The following is a 19,245-nucleotide window of genomic DNA, read 5'->3' as shown; positions in this document are numbered from 1 at the left end:
CCTGGTAGTTTGAGTCCCTGCGGCGTTCAAAGCAACCCGCTCGCAGCCCTTCTCACCCTACAATACAGCAGCTATCCCACAACGATCTGCACCACTCCCAAACGACAAAGCGGCACCCGCGCAGCGGGTGCGGCAAGGCGTAGCCTCTGTCTTCTCAGTCCACCACCACGGGGTCACGGGCAGCAAGGCTCCTCCTCAGTAGTCACAAGGTTGGTTTCCCAAGAGTAGGGGAGCGCAGGGCAGTTTTCACTGTGCGGTGAGTAGGGGGCGGGGCTGAGCGGCGAACGCGGACCAGGTGTTGGAGGTCACGCAGGGACTCCTGGTAGTTTGAGTCCCTGCGGCGTTCAAAGCAACCCGCTCGCAGCCCTTCTCACCCTACAACACAGCAGCTATCCCACGACGATCTGCACCACTCCCAAACAACGAAGCGGCACCCACGCAGCGGGTGCGGCAAGGCGTAGCCTCTGTCTTCTCAGTCCACCACCACGGGGTCACGGGCAGCAAGGCTCCTCCTCAGTAGTCACAAGGTTGGTTTCCCCTATAAGTGTTTGTTTAAGAGAGTAACAGTGGCGGTTCGTCCATTGGGGGCGTTGGGGCGTTGCCCCACTAGCCATGGACGACCGTCACTGACACTGACACTGTGAGCGCATACCAAAAAATATAAATTACAAGCGCAGCACCGACAGTCATAATCAATTATTTATTTTGAGGTCGGAAGTTCGGAACCGGTCGGAGTAAGTCACTAACTAGTGACCTCATCACGATCGCGGAAGGGTGTGGGGGGCGGGCCTGCGGCAGTTACTTGTGAGTGGCAGGCAGGCAGCAGATATCAGCTTGGTAGGGAGGGCAGCTGCAGTGTGTGCGCATTTAGGACACGTCATTTTTTAGACTTGCCCACGCATGCGCACACATGCAGAAGCCCCTTCCCTCCTCCTCCTTCAGCACGGACACAGGTAGAGACCCAGGGAGCTGGGTCTCACTACGGGCAGTTTTAGCCCTGCTCGTTAACCAATCCTGGCGCAGTGGCGATGTTATGCTGCGCCAGGATTGGCTGAGATACCGCCGCGCTTGCTAAAAGAATTTAAACTAGGCCCGGCCACCACTGGTACGAGGAGCGCTGCACAGAAACCAGCATCAGACTCCAGCGCTGGGTGTCCCGGGCCCGGCCACAGCGTCAGCGAGGCCCGGAAGATTGCTGCGCCTGCGAGAGTGTCAGTGAGCAGTTAATGAAAGCTGCCCTGCTGCAAGACCATCAAACAGAAGGTCAGTGGCCCCGGCGAGGACATTTCCTGGAAAGGACCATGTGTATTAAAGCTGCAAGGGGCTTCGCCGGCCAGAAAAATACATATAATTAGGATGGCCTGATTGAACTTTTACATCCACAAGGGGTCGGTTCTACAATGAGTATGTTTTGGAAGGAAACGTCAGTGAGTGCAGACACCCGAGCACGCAGTTGTAAACTTCCAGGCTGTTATTAAGGAAAGCCCTTACATTTGTAGTCTCTGACCTCCCCTAATAATGACTCTAACTTCCTAAAACAGGCCGTTGTTCTGTCTCCCACCTTGACATCATCTAAACACAGCGCAGAATCCAGAGATTGGTCACGTTTTTTTTTTTGATTGTGCGTGCCTCTAGGAGCTGCCCGTGCACTGGTTATGTCGCTGCGGCCTCTAGGAGCTGCCCGTGCACTGGTTATGTCGCTGCGGCCTCTAGGAGCTGCCCGTGCACTGGTTTTGTCGCTGCGGCCTGACTGATGACTCATTTGATTATGGCCGGCTGTCGGAAGTGTAGATGCGGGAGTTCAACACTTCAGGTCGCACCAAGGGCCCTGCCAGATCAGCGCTGTAAGTGTATGCCCGATGCCACCCTGGGGTCCGCCACCGAGATGTTCTACTCCTGCAGACAGGCATGCTGTCGGACTCGGGGAGGAAGGAGGCCGAGATCAGGGAGCAGCAAGTAGCAACAGAGGAGGATAAAGAAGTTGGTGCAGCAGTTAGTTCATGCACAATGACAATGACTCAGCCGATCTGCTGCCTTTGGACGGGCTGAAGAAACTGGGGACATCAAAGCCGGACACTGTGAGTGAGCATTTACTAATTACATCCCTCCCTCACCCTTACTTTCACTTAGGAACATCTGTCTATATAGATAAATGACTGTTGTGACTGGAGTGGGGAAAGGACGTGTTCAAGGTGCGTGAGCACGCAATGATTATTTAGAGAGAAGAGGTAGTAGAATCCTATATGAAATGGGGGGAAATTACTCTTTCATTCGTTTTGTCCCCTCCCCCCGATTCTCTTTAGTGGGAGATTTACAACAGCAGCCCTTCACCCTAGACCGAAGTACAACATGATTATTGTATGTTTTAATAATTATAGAACTGCTGTGCCTGTGTCGAAGTTTTATAGATTAAGCTTTGGTTTTTTATAATTTTGTGAAGTGTCACCATCCATCCATGTCGCAGCATAACTGTTCAATTACGAATCTTTTACTTGCTTTGTGGGACACCGCATTATCGCATCAGTTTATTGAAATGCAGCCTAATCTCAACTTAAGCATACTAATGTATTCTTACTTACACATGAGTTTAATGAAACACCACTCGACGAGCAGGTGGTTTGACAGTGCAAGCAGCAAATTCGACATTCCAGTGTTTTGAGTCTCCGCCACAGGGCATATTTTTCCACAGAAATTGTACAAAGTCCATAGGGGAAAACGGAAATGCTAATTTGTGACTATTTATAAACATCTCTAAAATGAGTTCCCACATTTTAAAATTAGTGATGTCTGTGTGAGTCCTGGGTGAGTGATGTCTGTGACAGTGCAGGGGTGAGTGATGGTCTGTGAGAGTGCAGGTTGAGCAGTGTGCCTGTGTGAGTCCAGGGTATGTGATGTCTGTGTGAGTCCAGGGTGAGTGATGTCTGTGTGAGTGCAGGGTGAGCAGTGTGCCTGTGTGAGTCCTGGGGGAGTGATGTCTGTGACAGTGCAGGGTTAGTGATGTCTGTGTAAGCGCAGTGTGCCTGTGTGAGTCCAAGGTGAGTGATGTCTGTGTGAGTGCAGGTTGAGCAGTGTGCCTGTGTGAGTCCAGAGTGAGTGATGTGGATGGGTGAATGCTGGCTTAGTGATGTGTCAGGGAAGGGTGAGTAACTGTGCCTATAATGCAGGAAGAGAGATGCATCTGTGCAAGTGCAAAGAGACTTGTCTGGCTACTCCCAGAGATGTATTCGCCAAGCCACCTCTTTCTCAAATGTTCTTGAGAATGCATCATTTGCCCACTTTTTTCAAAATGTTCTCGTGGGAGAACCCCCGACCCCACAGTGCAGTATTTACGCCCCACCACTTTCAAATGTCACCAGCCGCCACTGGAGAGTAAGTATGTGTAAGTTTCCTTAGAAGTAAGGTGGTAGTGTGTGTATAGTTGTATATGCAAATAAATGGATGTTCAATAGTTTATTTGCATGTGTGAGTATGTGTGTCAGTAACTTTCGGATGACTGTCGGTGTGTAACAGGATGTATAGGTGTATCACTACATATGATGAGTGAGTATATGTATGAGTGACTATATAGAACTGTTGGTGAATGAGTGGATGTGTATATAGATGGTGGTATTACTGAATTGGTTGTTGTAACTGGTATGGGTATCTCTATTTATATGAAAATTTTAGTTTCTATTTTTGAATATGTGTTTCAAGGGTTACATTACACTGAAAGGAGGTCTGTTACTCTATCACAAGGATGGTGTCATCAGTGATGTCATGAGCGATGTCACTGACCATGTCATGAGTGATGTAATATGTGACGTCATCAGCAGTGCATTGCAGGCGCGCAAGTTATAGTGAGTCCCGTTAGCGCTATTCCCGCGAACGAAAACAACATCGTGACGTATCGCGTAGCCGCGTGATGCGTCATATGACGCACTGCGTAAGCGCACCCGGAAGCACCCGAGCGCATACGATCGCGCAACGTAAGCGCCGCCGGGCGCGCCCCGGGGCGCGACTACGGGCGCGCCTGGGCACGCCCCGGGGCGCGTAGCGTAAGCGCGTCGGGTCATGTGACCTGAAAATAACACTTTTGATTGTTTCAGAACACTTTTAGTTTCCAAATGAGGAGAAAGCCCAGGTCTTGATACCTGAAAATAACACTTTTGATTGGTTCACAACAGTTTTGTTTTCCGAATGATGAAAGACCCCACCTTTTTTCCTCATTCTCACTTTGTTGTTTGAGTGAAGAAGACCTGCATTCATTCTGTGAGAAATGGCTTCACTAGTAGCAGCTGAAGGTGCATTTGCACCACCACCACCTCCACCACAAGGACCACCACAAGACCACATTGGTGGTCAAGAAGAAGAGGAGGACGAAGAGGAGCAGGAGGAGATGCAATATCTGCCTGAGGACAATCCCCCATACAGACCCAAGGAACATTTTATTTGGCAGTATTTCAAGATGCCAAGGGGTGCAAAAAAAGTGAATGCAGCTAAGGTGACTTGCCTCATCTGTCACCAACAACTGTCAAGAGGGAACCCAAACAAAAAATATTCTTTTGGGAACCACACTATGATTAGACATATGCAGAGGAAGCACCCGAACAATTATTCGGCAGCAGAGGTCAGGGAACTGACCAAGAACCCTCCCCATCCTTCTTCTTCAGGCCCCTCCAATCAACCCAATCCATCGGGTGCAGAGGCTAGGGAGATGGTCCCTAATGTACCAACCAGGTTTGCAAAATTTAAATTTGTTTGCATATATTGCAAAAAAACAATTTCATATGGTGAGCAGAGCATCACTTTATTCAATTGAGCTGCAGACAACCATTACTGCAGCAAGCAACTTTAATTTTCTTCTATTTTTTTTTTGCTCCAGTTGAGCTGTTTCTGATTCCCTGTGTTTTGTTTGACCCCATAAAAACTACAAAAAAAATATAAAATTGTTCAGAAAATCCAAAAAAAAAAAAAAGTCAAAACAACAATAAAAAAAATATAAAACAACAAAAAGAATTAAAAAAATAGTTCTTTTCAGAACTACCTCCAATTTATATAAAAATGCTCCATTTTAAAAAACTGCCTTTCTTTTTTTCTCCGAGGTACGCTCCCCGGTACACTCCCCGGTGCGCGTACCGGGCGTTCCCCCGCGCAAATCGAAAAAAATATACATTTTTTTTGCCCCACGGGGCCATTTTATGGCCCCCACATCAAACCTAGGGGGTCAGGGGGGGTCTACTCTGCCCCCTTATTTCCCCCCTTTGTTTTTAGCACCTCTTGTGTATCGATCCTACCGAGACACAAGATGGCGGCCGCTCCGGACTGTTTGGAATGTTTACAGACACCCGAGAGCCAATCAGCTTTCCGCGCGCAAACTCGCGTAGCGCGCTGGTTCGTGCCCCGGTGCGCGTACCGGTGCGCGCCTATAGATATATATATTTTTTTTAACCTAAATTACTCAAAATCCACATATATATATTACCTACTGGCAGTATGTTTTGGGACCCCCCTTTTATCTCAGGCCCGCTTCACGAATCTCCCCCAAACTTTCAAGGAAGGACCGGAGCGCCGCAAGGCAAATTTGAGGAATTTTTCAGGCAGATTCCGTGACCGGCGCCAAAGTTATTCACAATAGAATGTTGAGATTTTGCATTGAAACTAATTCTAACTATAACTACCTACTGGCGACCGCCAGTAGGATATATATATATATATATATATATATATATATATATATATATATTACCTACTGGCGGTCGCCAGTAGGTAGTTATAGTAGTTATAGGGGGGTCCCAAAACGTGTTTTCCCCATGTTAATTTCCATAGGGCGGTCGACCTCACTTTTAGCCCGAACGGCTGAATGGATTTCCACAAAACTTGGCAAAATTGTAGGGACTGGTAGCCCGATGTGCCTTTGCTATGTCTCAAGATATGTGCTCCAGTGGATTTTGAGTAATTTAGGTTCAAAAAAATATATATATCTGGGCGGAGCCTAACCACACATCTGATCTGATTGGCTGTCAGCACTTCATCCAAGAAGTGTTGGCAGCCATCTTGGGACCAATATACAAGATAGCAACTCATTAAAAAGCATTGTAGTTAATAGAGGGTTTTAGGACTTTAGTTACATTATAAATCATTTGTTAATGGTACCATACTCATTTTAGGAATTGTGGTGTGTTCTAAGGTGATTTAACCATGTGAAAACGCCTTCTGCTGTGATATCATGAATCATGTTTGAAAGAAAACTAATATCTCATAATTTTCCCACAGTGGTTTGGAAGGGGATCTATAAGCTAAACTGAAAGCATATTTTCTGTAAATTCACATTATCTTTCTCAGTCATGTGAGAATGAAGTCTGACATTCTCAGTAAAACATGTACATCCAACAAGGACAGAGACTGTCAGTTGATTCCTTTGTGTTCTAGCGCAGCCTCCAAGAGTGTTCTAAAGAACAACTAGAGCGCTAATAGTCCTACTTATTACAAAGGTATGGCACACCGGAAGCCATCGTGATGGGAATAAAGTGGTAACTCTTAAAACATTTAATTTAAAAAGGAACAAAGTGAGGGGGTATATTATGCCATAGAAAGTATTATTAGTGCTGCAGAAAGAAAAGAAAGAAAAATTAGGGCACATTTTGAGTGACTTCTCAAATCCTCTTCTATTTCATTAAAAAATTCTGACATGCAGTCTCCCAAGATGGCCACCAGAGACAAAAGAGCCCAAATGTAGCCCAAATATCACCCAGATGTAGCCCAAGTATAGCCCAATGACAGAATGTCCCAGAGTGTTCTAAAGAACATTTAGAGCGCTAACAGTCCTACTTATTACAAAGGTATGGCACACCTGAAGCCATCTTGATTGGAATAAAGTGGTAACTCTTAAAACATTTAATTTAAAAAGGAACAAAATGAGGGGGTATATTTGCCATAGAAAGTATGATTAGTGCTGCAGAAAGAAAAATTAGGTCACATTTTGAGTGACTTCTCAAATCCTCTTCAATTTCATAAAAAAAATCTAACATGCAGACTGAAACATGCACTTTGAATACCAGCAGCAGACTTCCCTGGTGAGCAGTAGCTTTACTACAGTGATCTAATGAGCAACTAGAGTGCTAACATTCAGAATGTATGGCAAATGTGTGACACATCTGAATGCCTTCTTGATGGAACCAAAGTTAACAAGCATTGAAAATGCAATAGATCTCGCCCTCGTTTAAGTTAAAGCCATTCTGTTTGTAATGAGGTGGCTTTTTAGCTTCGCTTTTATTAGTGTTTTTTAAACTTTCATGTAAATAACATGCATCTGCATGCATATATGTATATGTATGCATGCATTTATATTTGTATTTATATAGATATACAGATTATATATGTTTATATATGTATGTATATATATATACACATACATATATATATAAATGCATATGCATATATATGCATATATATATGCGTATATGTGTGCGTGTAGAGAGAGGTAGAGAGGTAGAGGTGTAGAGGTAGAGAGGTAGAGGTAGAGAGGTAGCGGTAAAGAGGTAGAGACTAGTAGAGAGAGAAGTAGAGAGAGGTAGAGAGGTAGAGAGTAGAGAGTGAGTAATAGAGAGTAGAGAGTGAGTAGTAGAGTAGTAGAGAGCAGTAGAGAGAGTAGCAGAGAGTGAGTAGTAGAGAGTAGTAGAGTGAATGGTAGAATGAGTAGTAGAGAGTAGTAGAGAGTGAGTAGTAGAGAGTAGTAGAGAGTAAGTAGTAGAGTGAGTAGTAGAGAGCAGTAGAGAGTGAGTAGTAGAGAGTAGTAAAGAGTGAGTAGTAGAGAGTTTTAGAGAGTGAGTAGTAGAGAGTGAGTAGTAGAGAGTGAGTAGCCCTGTGGCGTGTTTTAGGTTGGGGAATTAATTGCCTTTCAATCCTGAGGGCCCCTGGGGGCCTGCTAGCCCACCAGGTGTTTCCAGTAAGCGACACTGCACTGTGTTGCAGAGAGGTGGTGTCATGGAGATAGGCTTTGACTTCACACTACCTCAAGTTGGAGAACTGGTTCGAGAGAAGATCGAAAACAAGAAAGAATTTGGTCCCTCTTATCGAGCTCTGGTTCCAGTGCTTGGTGTGAAGGGCACTAGAACAGTCATTTTACCTCCCCTTCCAGGTTGTAAGGAAAACAGGTATATCTCCATTGACAATGTCAAAATACGAAATACACAGAGTGGCTGATTCTTCTTAGTATGACACCGGCAGTCTCATGTCCTTCGATTTTGAGAAATTCTGTTTTGGCACCGGCTTCTAATCCAGTGCCTGATGTTGCCCTCGAGATGCCTGCAATTTCGCGTCCTTTATTGAGTACACTGCCGGGTACTCAACTTGATGAAACTGACTACACTTACCCAACTGACTTATCGATGCCTGTTTTGCAAACTCGCTTGGCTACAGAATCCAAATTTTCATCTAACACTGATTCACATACCTCAAAGAAACCTTTAAGATTTACTGTTTTAGCAAAACTGATTTAAAAAAAATTTGGATTCCACCTTTTACCTACTTTTGACTGGTGCTTTTTTCAATTTTCCTTTTTATGTCATTTGGCTTTGTGGTGTATTTTTTCCGACTTGTGAATGGACACTATGTCGAGGAGAGAACATGCATCCGACATATCAATGGAACATTGGCTCCCCATTCCTCATCCCATGTCAAATGTCAACTGTCAAATGCTTTTATATAGCGCGCTTATCACCAAAAGAGGTCCCAAGGCGCTTTGCAGAAGAAAGGCATTGACCTACTAGAGTGGAGACACATCGCAGGGGAAAACATTATTTGGGAAAGAGCCACGCCTTCAAACCCCTTCGAAACTTCAGATGGTTGGAGAGGGACAAGAGATGAATGGGTAAGCCACATATGAAAAGGACCGACATCCGTTCCTGGACGTACGGACTCTAGGCTGGGACAGTAAGAATTTTGAGCTAGAGCGAAGGGCTCTGGACTGAGTGTACCAAACTAATTTTTTTGCTAAATAGGAAGGGCCAATACCGTGAAGGAGTTTATGGGTTAGTCTCTGGATTTTAAAATGGCATGTCTGGTGCACAGGTCCAGTGCAGTTTTTTAAGAATGGGTTTAGAGGCAGACCTAGGGGGCAGACCCAGCACTAGTCTTGCCGCTGTGTTCTGGATAGTTTGTAACTTAGTCAGCAGATTCTCATTTATGGAGGCAAACATCGCATTGCCATAATCAAGCCTGCTGACTATCAATCCCTGGACCAGGGGCTTTCTGGCATCAAGTGGAAGCCATTTGAAGATTTTACCCAATTGCCGCAGCATTCCAAAACAAGTTCCGGCAACCTGGTTGACCTGAACCTTAATCGAAAGAGCCCCGTCAAGCATTATGCCAAGCATATGTGTGCCATTATGTCACACAGATTGAAGAGGGACCTGGCTTTTGTTAATATCCCTGCTTGGCCTGTCTTCGATGGGATTGTATGGGATCCTGTTCGATTTCAAATCCATGGGCCCACTGAGGTTATAAATGTCCCTAATGTGCTTAGAGTTTCTATGGGGGATGTAATGAAACAAAATATATGTTCTGATGATTGGGATGTTCAGGCCGTAGAAGCTTTGTTTTCTGATTTGAAATATCATGCTGCCTTTGATGCTGAAGATTTGTATTTAGAATCTGCTAATTACGGTGATTTATATTGTTACCAACACTTTGGCAATCATTACCTCCATAAAGCTAATACCAGGAGGAACACTGGGAATTATACACAATGGGAACATTGTCTAGCTCCTATACAAAGCAGTTCTGCTTCCTTTTTGAAAAGGTTCACTTACTTTACCGATTTTAATCAGTTGAATCCCATTGCATTTTATTTTAAAATGACTGAAAAGTCCACATCCAAAGTTAGACTTACTGATACTAAATTGTCGTATTCAAAGTCCTTTCTAGACAAGTTAGCTGTTGGGGGCTACGAGTTGTGGAAGGATACCATTGACCCTAAATCAGTTAGGGGTTCTAAAAGCTGGCAAGTGCAAGGCACTGAGGCTTTGCACCGTGCATGCCTCATCCCGAACCAAATGTTGTTTTTTGAATTCTACAATTGGATTGGCTACTACTAAAAGATTAAGGGCCAGATGTAGGTAGGTGTTTACCGGGTGGTAACGGCCGAATTCGGCCGTTACCGACCGGTAAGAGCAATTTGACATGTAGGACCCTGTATTTTACAGACTCGGTAAATTTACCGATAGGTAAATTTACCGAGTATGTAAAATACCGAGTCGGTATCATTATGGATTCCGGTAAATTGGTATGTAGGTGGGACTCTTCTGAGTCCCACAAGCAGTACAAAATCGGTATTTTACCATCAAATACTACTTGATGGTAAAATACCGTTTCTGGTGTGCATGCACATGTGTGCATGCACACCTATGCCATATGACAGGCAGACCTGTCCTTAGGGCAGGTATGCCTGCCACATGGCACCCGAGCCTCTTTTGGGGGTGCCAGAGGGTGTCAAAGTGACACCCCCTGCACCCTTGTGACAGTCGGTATTTTCCGATGTGGTAAATACCGACCGGTAAATGCCCAATCAATCCTATGGGCTTCAAAGCCCATAGGAATGAATGGGCATTAACTGGTCGGTATTTCCCGCATCGGAAAATACCGACTGTTTCCGATTCGGGAATTGCACATCTGCATTTACCTACATCTCGGTACTTTTATTTTCCGACCTCTGAAATACCGAGTCGGTATGACTCAGTATTTAAGAGGTCGGAAAATAAAATTTACCTACATCTGGCCCTAAATGCTCCTTATTTTCCTGAATTAGAAGAATATTCTGGTTGGAGTAATACTACTACATTTTCAATCAGAGAATTACAAACTCTTTTGCTAAATTCTTCCTTTAGCATATCCAGTTTGGATCCAAAAGGCTGGTTGCTCTGGCACAGAAGTGCTGACTGTTGCCAGCATCGTTTTCTGGGTTTGGCTCATGGCTTTACATAGGTAAGAGTAGATCCCCGATTTGAAAGTGGCCATTCTGTGACTACCTATTCTGTAGGCAAATGGTGTCAGAATTGGCTCAAACATTCTACCTTGGCGTCAGTTAAACTACATTTGTCTGAACTGACTGAAAATGTTGATCTGAATGATTTTATTAAGGGCCCGGCTAACGGCAGATCTAAAAGATGGATATATGCTATTTACAACAAAATCTGGAAAACATCCCAGATTGAGGCGGCTACCAGCATTAGGGCTATAGATCAAGCCAATTTAGAAAAGGTTGTAGATAATAGCATAAACATGCTCTCTTCCTGCATTTACACATTAGACAATATTGTAGTATCTGTTGTTGATATTGTGCAAGATGAAGTGTCTGTTCTGCACCATGGTCAAAATCAATTGTGTTCTATTATGGCCTTTGCATGGACACTGCAGACCCTGAAGGCAGGAAAAGTGCCCTGGCATTGCATGAATACGTCATCCTTGTTTGCCCCGTTTAATTTAACTGACAAGCAACGTTTACTGTTGATGAAAGATGCATCTTTTTCTATGTTACAAATTGGAAGGTTGGAACCTTTACCCTTTTCTGTGGCAGAAGCCAATACTGCAACGTGGCTTATCCATGGATTAATAACTCTCCCGTTTCCTTTATTCAAGTTCGAGGGGTGTATGAAGCACTTTGCCATTGGTAGATATGAGCTTCTTGGCAGTGCTTATCTCCATGAAGCTTGGTCGCTTCCATTTACCTATAGATGCCTTAGGGAGGGAAAGGAAGTTTATTTGAATGGTGAAGATTGCACTGAAACACCGGGTCACTCGATGATGTGTAGACATATCCAATTACAGGTATACAACCCTTACAACAAATCTTTTACCACGCACTACCATTACAACGCAGTCATTACAACGCAAACCATTACAACGCATTGCGCTGGGGGGCGCTCTAGGATAGGAATACGTTGAATTTACTATCCAACACCTTCCCTAGTGTCCACGGGGACTGGAGTTGGAATAATAAATTAAACTATTCACTATCCAGCACCCCAAAGCGCTATGCGCTGTAATGGTATGCGTTGTAAAAACCGCGTTGTTATGGTATGCGTGGTAAAAGTTTGCGTTGTAACGTCATACATACCCAATTACATGGCTCCTGTAATCAAAATGAGCCAACTTTAGCCTGTATTTTGAAAGGTACACCTGTGCCTGCTATCGTACCCACATTCATATTACTGGCAAACGGGAGTTATTTACTTTTAAATAATGAAGATTGTTGTGGGTTAGTGGCGGGAATTGCTTATGTCGTTACCGTCAGTGAAAGGGTTGTTTGCTGTAAAAATGTAATGTATCCTCCTCAGCATGGGAGACTTGATGTTTCCATCTGGCCCAAGATTCCGACCTTGAAAGCAGAGTTCATCAAGATGAGTGGCATAAGAGCTCTATTGTCCCAGAAAGAAGTTGCCCTCACATCTGCTTGTGAAACATTCGTCCTTCACGTGGCTAATACCCGCACAGAAGTGCATGCTTTATTGAATACTGATTTGCCCTTACATTTCGGTGAGTTAATTCACACTATCTTCAATGCATCCTCCACAACAGGGCTGGCTCACTTTTTTAAAGTTGTAAGCAGTGACCTTGTGATTTCTTTTCAAACTATATTTGGTGTGTTTCCAGCATTCTTCCATTCTATTTTTTCCAGCCTGTTTGGTGGATTTACCTTAATACTGGCTCTGGCTGCTGGCGTACTTTTGCTGTTTGGCTTGTTTCAAAATGGATGCACATCCTGTGTTATAAGACGAGCTGTCCCGGCTGGGGCTGCTTCGCGCCCGAATGCTTGAGTACTATGGAGCGCTGCCTCTTGCTACATTGAGTGCAGCTTATGGATTATTGTTCCGATTTTCCTACTTTACATGCATCCAGCCTGTCTTTCATTGCCTGAGTTGCGACTTCGAATGGGCCCTGGATTTGTGTCTCTGCAATACAGTGTCTCCCGATGCAGATTATAATTAATTTATGAGCCCCATAGTTGCTCATGAATTGCTTTGTTCTGATGGAGGGATTATGGCCTTTGCAGCGATGCATGGAGTACCGGGTCGTTAGAATGTGTTCGGAGCGGCGCAAGATTTCTTGGCTTGTAGCTTCATTGAAAACCTACCGAGTTGTCCTCTGATCGTGCGAGAGGCTCCGGTAATTGAGGAACATGTATGTTCTTTCCCTTTGTTAAATTGGATGGCCGAATTATTTTCGGATGATAACAGTGAATTCCTGTTGGAGGCTGTTGCTGCATATCTTCCATGTTCATTATTAGGATGAGATATATCTTCTGTATCTCTTCCATGACCAACGCCACTTATTGGACAATGGATATATAACTTTTTCATCAAATTTTTTTTGACCCAGACCAATTGACTTCACTATGTCCGAAGGCTACATTTTTTTTTAACAATTGAACTGTTGGCAAACTATGAGATTTTTTTTCTTCACATTTTTTTTATCTCTATCCTTCTAGGAACAAATTGGAGGCTCCTGTTCGGACTATTGTTATTGAACTCTGCATTCCTAAATTTGCCCCTTATATTATCTTATCTTATCCGTGCTCGGATCAAGGGAGGGTGTCATGAAGATAGTCTTTGCCTTCACACTGTGTTAAGTTAGCATGAGCTTATTAGAAGTTTAAACGCCATTTTTCCTTTCGGCTGCTTCCGCACACGGCACATATTGTTATTAATACTTTGAGCCTATTAGAATATTTTGCTTCACACAAGAATAATATGTTTTCCTATAGTATCAGCTTTGCTTGGTAAGCTATGTCTGAACAGTGAATGCAGAGGCCTTCAAGGTTATTTCAACACAGTGGTTGTTGTCCGGTCTGATCAGCGCACGTCCTAGACATAACACATATGCAGCTGTGGCCAACTCTGGCTTTTGGCGCGTATAATAATGCACTGCGCAGAGCATGCAAACACACTTGATGAATATTCGCATGCAGAGAGTTGGTGTAGAAGATGATGTGATCCCTTTCTACTACGACCAGAGGTATGGAGCCACCCTTTTAAAACCCAAAGAGACCTTCTGTAGATATAATATAATATACTAGCAATGGAGGGTAAGACTGAGGTGCTATTTAGACTTCTTCCCTTTAGCATTTTAACATGCTTTCACCCTTTGTATTTTATGGAATAGTAACTATGCTGATAACCTTGTTGCTTATATTATGTTTGCTTGTATTAGCTAAGATACTGCGCCTGAGAACACAGCATTAGAAATAAATATTTCAAACTTGCCCGATTCTTCATTTACTCCTCGTTCTGGACTGGTATGTTAGTATAACAAAAGAATGTTGATGTGTTCCACATTACCTGAGGTGTACTAAGTTCTTGTTCTGGGTTGTCTAATCATTGGGAGTATGGAAGAACCAATGAGACACTGATTGCTAGACTGGTAGGGGATTTTGGCTACTAAGGTGAGTTTTGCAACACCCTAATTCACTGAGGTTCCAAGTCTCTTTGCACAGTTCTGTGAAGGAGCAGCATCCCTGCAACAGTGGTGCAGACCGTGCCCCTTTTTACACCTCTCTTCAATGGCACTTACTGGAGGTGCCTAGTGGGCTAGTTTGACCCTAGGGACACTCAGGATTCAAGGGGACTTAATCTCCCGATTTAGAACGGCCACAGGGCGTGTTCACACAGTGGGAAAGGGAGGGGACGGGGCCTGAGGTGACGTGTGCAATCACAACCTGTGGCGCATTTTAAGTTGGGGAAAGAATTCCCCTTCAATCCTGAGGGCCCCTGGGGGCTAACTAGCCCACAAGGTGCTTCCAGTAAGCGCCACTGCGCTGCATTGCAGAGAGGTAGTCCAGGCCGTGCTCCTTTTTACACCTCTCTGCAACGCAGGTCTATGGCACTTACTGGAGGTACCTAGTGGGCTAGTTGGACTTTAGGGACCCTCAGGATTCAAGGGGACTTAATCACCCAACGTAAAATGACCACAGGGCACGTTTTCACAGTGGTGAACGGAGGGGATGGGGTCTGAGGTGACGTGTGCAATAATTCCCCTTTCATCTTGAGGGACCCTGGGGGCACTCTAGCCCACCAGGTGCCTCCAGTAAGCGCCACTGCGCTGCGTTGCAGAGAGGTGGTCCATGGCGTGCCCCTTTTTACACCTCTCTGCATTGCAGCTCTGTGGCGCTAACTGGAGATACCCGGTGGGCTAGTTGGACCAAGGGACACTCAGGATTCAAGGGGACTTTACCCCCAAAATTAAAATGGCCACAGGGTGAGTTTACACACGTGTCACCTCAGGCCCCCCCTCCCTTCACCAGTGTGCAAACATACCCAGTAGTGCGTTTTAAGAGGTAGTTTTAATCCCCCTGCCCTATTATGTACTAGGGTCTTACAGAGGAGGCCATGGTAATCACAGGGGTACCCCAACGCATAGTGTTCCTTAGTGTATGTAGTTGTTTTCACTGTATTCTAAGTGTATTTTAGCATAGCACTGGTGCTAGGACTGGTTAGTCAGAGTCAGTTACGACCAGTACCCATCTGAAAAAGTTGAGGGTACAGGATGCTTTTGCAACAAGGCCTCCTTCTGCTCCTCTGTTTGTTCTTTCTGCACATCTTCCTTCTTCCTGCACTTTTCTTTGTCTTTGAGGACTTCTGTTGCTTCTTTCTGCATTTCTTTTTTTTCTGTGCATTTTTTCTTATTTATTCACATGTCCTACCTCTGTAGGCATAGTTAGAAACTAGCATTTAAAAAACCTTTGGAATTCGCTGAAAAAACCATAGGTTTGAGTCATGTTATAGTTAGAAATTAGCATTTAAAAAACCTTTTAATTTCACTGAAAAAAACAAAGGTTTCAGGCACGTTATAGTTAGAAATTAGCATTTAAAAAACCTTAGAAATTCACTGAAAAAACCATAGGTTTCAGGGACGTTATAGTTAGTTGGACATTTCACTCGTACCAAACCAGTGAAATTCCCCCGTCATAGTTAGTTCAGCTAACTATAAATCGCACGCCCTCAATGCACTGCTGATGATGTCACATAATACATCACTCATGACATGGTCAGTGACATCACTGGTTTTGTACGAGTGAAATGTCCAACTAACTATAACGTCCCTGAAACCTATGGTTTTTGAAGTGAATATATATATATATATATATATATTCACCTGAGCTGACTATACCTTACGTCCCTCAATTCACTGCTTATGATCTCACATATTACATCACTGATACATGATCAGTGACGTCAGTGACAATGACATCACTGATAACATATCAAATGACATCACTGATGCCATCATCCACAAAACCACTCCCACGCCCACTCATGCACTCACTCACATACCCATACAACCGCTGACACATTGTTAGACCTGTCAGCCCTAGGGTGGTCTTTTCCTATTTTTTTCGCCCTTGCCTAATTTTTCCCACCATCTTGTTTGTTGGCCTTAGGTCTCCGAGCACCTTCCCATTGCTAACCAATGCTAAGGTGCAGGTGCTCTCTACTTCCAACATGGCTGCCACAGGCCCCTGCTCTGCGGAATGGTCTTTTTAGTAGCACCTTATTTGCCAGGAGCTGGCTGGAACCCTTAAACATTGTTGCAATACCACACTGCCTTGCCTGCCAATAGCTAGACTAGGGAAGCTCCTGGAACCTTCTAGAATAAGGGCGGGCCTGCTTTTGCCACCTTAGAGTGTGGCCACCTGACCTGGGCATATATAAAGAAAGGAGGGAAACTTTTTATTCAATTGGGGCATCACTGGCCTGGGGGACCCTACGCAGGAGACTTAGGCGGTAGGGCCTAGTCAGAAACCTATACCACTGGGGGTGACAGGGTTTAGGCGCTGCCCACCAAGCTGTGTGAGGAACACTGAACTAGCCCACTGATCTGGCCCAGCGGGAGGGGAACCCAGGGACCACCTGCAGTGACCTGCTGAGGAATCCTGTCAGAAGCCTTCAACTCAACTCACCCCTCTCAGGAAACTATCTACGAAGGGCGCAGGAACCACCAAGCGCCAAGAAGAACCCCCCCATGTGCTAACAAGGACTACTGACGATCAACCAGGTATTGGCGCTGTGTCACCCCTGCGCTCTCTGACTCCACCTGGGTCCCCTTTGATGATCTGCCACGGTTGTGTGGCCTAACCTGCTTAACTGCCCCTCAAACACTCTCTTGTTGAGGCACCAGAGAAGTGCTCGCTCCAGAACTGCCTTATTTGTGTGCATCGCCCCTCAAGCGCTGGACTGTTAGGGGTGCTGTGGCCTTCCTGACGCTATAACTGCCAAGCGCCAACTGGTCTTCAAGTGCACTGTGTGCCCCCGTGAAGCGTGCCTGTGAAGTGCACTGTCCCATTCACCGCCGCCGCCCCGGTGGACTAGGGGTGGTCGCTGCGTAACGCTGTGCCTGGGAGCGGCTCAGCTATCCCCCAAGCCGCTTTCCCTCACCGCTGTGGCTCGGAAGCCTTCTGAGGGCCTGCTCTCACAGCCGCAGCCTGGCCCAAGAGCGAAGAATCCCCACGGCGGCCCCCGGAGCCTGAGGTAGGCCGCCGCGACTGTGTGTAGGCCGCGCTAGGCCCTGAGGCCGCAAACTCAACCCACGTGATGGCGGCGCCGCGTCATTAGCCGCACCCCCACCCCTACTGCTGCCCGATTGGCTTGCTGGGCCGCACCCTCTCAGACGAGGCCTCGGATTGGCCTGCCGTCAAGAGAAGCACTCTGTTCATCACCACCCCCTTTTCTGAATCGTTTTTGGCCACTATAGGTGTGGCAGGGTATACTCAGACATGAGTCCCTTTCTCACTGCACCATCAGGATTCAAGCAAGCCGGGCCGAAGACGGCTGAAATGCCAGAAACCGGTCCCCGGTAGCTTGTCTCCTTTCTGGTGAAGAATTGGCTTGGTAGTTTAGTCTGCCCTGTTCCCATGATGCACTGGGCCAGGGACAGACTGATTTGCATATAGCCAGGTTCTGAGCTGGGATGGTGCAGTGAGATAAATAACGGTGATGGATTAAGCCCTGATCTTTGGACTGGGTAAGAGTGGTCTGCTTAATTCAGACACTCTGTTCATCACCACCCCCTTTTCTGAATCGTTTTTGGCCACTATAGGTGTGGCAGAGGATACTCAGACATGAGTCCCTTTCTCACTGCACCATCAGGATTCAAGCAAGCCGGGCCGAAGACGGCTGAAATGCCAGAAACCGGTCCCCGGTAGCTTGTCTCCTTTCTGGTGAAGAATTGGCTTGGTAGTTTAGTCTGCCCTGTTCCCATGATGCACTGGGCCAGGGACAGACTGATTTGCATATAGCCAGGTTCTGAGCTGGGATGGTGCAGTGAGATAAATAACGGTGATGGATTAAGCCCTGATCTTTGGACTGGGTAAGAGTGGTATGCTTAATTCAGACACTCTGTTCATCACCACCCCCTTTTCTGAATCGTTTTTGGCCACTATAGGTGTGGCAGGGTATACTCAGACATGAGTCCCTTTCTCACTGCACCATCAGGATTCAAGCAAGCCGGGCCGAAGACGGCTGAAATGCCAGAAACCGGTCCCCGGTAGCTTGTCTCCTTTCTGGTGAAGAATTGGCTTGGTAGTTTAGTCTGCCCTGTTCCCATGATGCACTGGGCCAGGGACAGACTGATTTGCATATAGCCAGGTTCTGAGCTGGGATGGTGCAGTGAGATAAATAACGGTGATGGATTAAGCCCTGATCTTTGGACTGGGTAAGAGTGGTCTGCTTAATTCAGACACTCTGTTCATCACCACCCCCTTTTCTGAATCGTCAAGAGAAGCCCAGCTGGCCTGAGAATCTCAATGGAGGGGGCCCGGAGGAGTGAGAGCCCCCTCCGATGTGCTGAAATCCCTGTAGCTGGCTGAATCATCGGTGCTGGGGCCCTTGTAGCCCGGCTGCACCCCACGACCTGCCCCCCGCAGCGCGAGACAAACCGGAGGGCTCTAGAAAGAACACGAGCCCTACCCCAGTACGTCAACCCGCCGCAAGGGCCCCGAGGAGACCGAAGGAGAAAGGTAAACCCCCGAGGAGGCCCCGAGATCGCCCCTGTCCGCAGGAGACTGTTGTTGGGCTCGGTTGGCTCTAATTAGCCTCCAGAGAGCCCTCTGAACTGGGCCAGGACAGGCCTGCCAGGCCCCTAAGCTGGGCGAGTACCATTATAGGTTCCTGTGCTTCCAGGCCAGGTCCTGCACTGGGTTTGAAGCAAGATGTTCATTCCTGCTCACTGAGTTGGGTGTTCCCATTAAATGAAATGTGTAGTCCTGATCTATGAAAT

The sequence above is a fragment of the Lissotriton vulgaris genome, chromosome 3_1 (genome assembly GCF_964263255.1).
Source record: "Lissotriton vulgaris chromosome 3_1, aLisVul1.2, whole genome shotgun sequence".
NCBI lineage: Eukaryota > Metazoa > Chordata > Amphibia > Caudata > Salamandridae > Lissotriton > Lissotriton vulgaris.
This window is presented reverse-complemented; position numbering follows the sequence as displayed.